Source organism: Rutilus rutilus, assembly GCF_951802725.1.
Source record: "Rutilus rutilus genome assembly, chromosome: 6".
Classification (NCBI taxonomy): domain Eukaryota; kingdom Metazoa; phylum Chordata; class Actinopteri; order Cypriniformes; family Leuciscidae; genus Rutilus; species Rutilus rutilus.
The window spans coordinates 15,068,440-15,069,954 of NC_140214.1; the positions used below are offsets into that span (position 1 = coordinate 15,068,440).

At 33.9% G+C, this 1,515-nt stretch overlaps 1 gene segment (V, D, J or C); it reads left to right on the forward strand.

Moving 5' to 3' along the window:
• The first annotated feature begins 509 nt into the window (after nucleotides 1-509).
• On the forward strand, nucleotides 510-1,021 carry LOC311291489 (T cell receptor alpha variable 12-3-like). The segment is given in 2 exons: nucleotides 510-549; nucleotides 663-1,021.
• Nucleotides 1,022-1,515: the final 494 nt, after the last annotated feature.

A 1,515-nucleotide genomic window follows, 5' to 3' on the forward strand; every position in this document is an offset into this window, starting at 1 on the left:
GGAAACACTAGAACACTGTACAAAAACCTTTCCTTGTCTTATTTAGTGAAAGAAGAAAGATACACAATTGATATATGAGAGCTGTGATTAATACAGTAGAATAGGTCAATCATTTGATAAATATATCTAATGAGTCCAAGTCTACAGGAGCAAAACTGAAAGTAAAAAAAAGTTAAATCAATGTGACATTAAAAGTCTATTAAGTTGTATAATATTGTTAATTTTTCAAGTCCAAAAAAAGTAGCCTGTAGTTTAGTTTCAATGCATTATCACGTGTAACACATTGTGTAGGTAGCTACTGTATAACGTACCACAAGATGGCAGTGTTCTCAGACAATAAAAGAACTGCAACAATGAACAACAGAATTGAAATTACAGAACAGAACTCATAATGTTGCTCAGAGAGGAGGGACTCAGTGTTCACAGATCTGACATGATCTCATCGTGTCTGAAAGAGACTGAGGACGAAACGATTCAGACTGACTCTTCTCACAGTGAACACTTGAACAATGGATCTTCTTTCAGTTATTCTGTTCTGTACCTCAGCAGGTGAGTTTATTTTTTTATTTTTTTTTTATATCAATGAATTTTATTTCTTAATTTAATTTAAAACCTCTCACTAAAAAGTTACAAATGTACTTTTACAAATGTTTCTTTTTCAGCTGCTGTTTTTGGAAATGTCATCAAACCAAACAAAACTGATGTTGTTTTTGAGGAGGGCTCAAGTGTTACATTATCCTGTAGTTTTTCTGCCTCTGGAGGTTCAGATTATCTCCACTGGTATCGTCAGTATGGAAGATCAAAACCTGAATATATTGTACACACATTTGGGAGTGCAACAAAAGCTCAGGTGTCTAAAGTAGATCCAAGATTCTCTGTTGAAGTTGAAAAAAAGGAACAAAACCATGTGTATCTGAAGATCTCCTCTGCTACAGTATCAGACTCTGCTCTGTATTACTGTGCTCTGGCGCCCACAGTCACAGGAAACACATCAGCTCTATACAAAAACCTGTTACAATGAGAGACGAGAGAGAAACACAGAGACAGAGAAAATTACAGTGAGAAAAAAGTAACTGCCAATAACAACAATATGTATGTCAGAGAAATAATGGAAACTGGTAGCTACCAAAATCGAAATGTAGAAAGTCAGTGTGAATCGTTGGCAATAAAAAGATGAAACACATTAAAACCCTACAATATTATCTACTATCCAGTTGACAAATCAATTTAGAATATCCTGTAATTCAAGAAACTGTCAAAAACATTAAAATATCTCAAATGATGTGTAATATATAGCATTTACATTCATATGGAGCTCGTGCTTGTTCAAAATTATTTAATATATAGAAGGCTAGTTAAATAACTTTATATCTAGAAAGTCATTTTTTTAATGGTGTCATCAGACAATATAAATCAGGAAATACTCCCATTGCATGCACTCTCTGCACCATCATGGTCATCACTATCATGTTTGCACACACTCAAACAGCAGAACTCCATCAAGACAGTTTAATT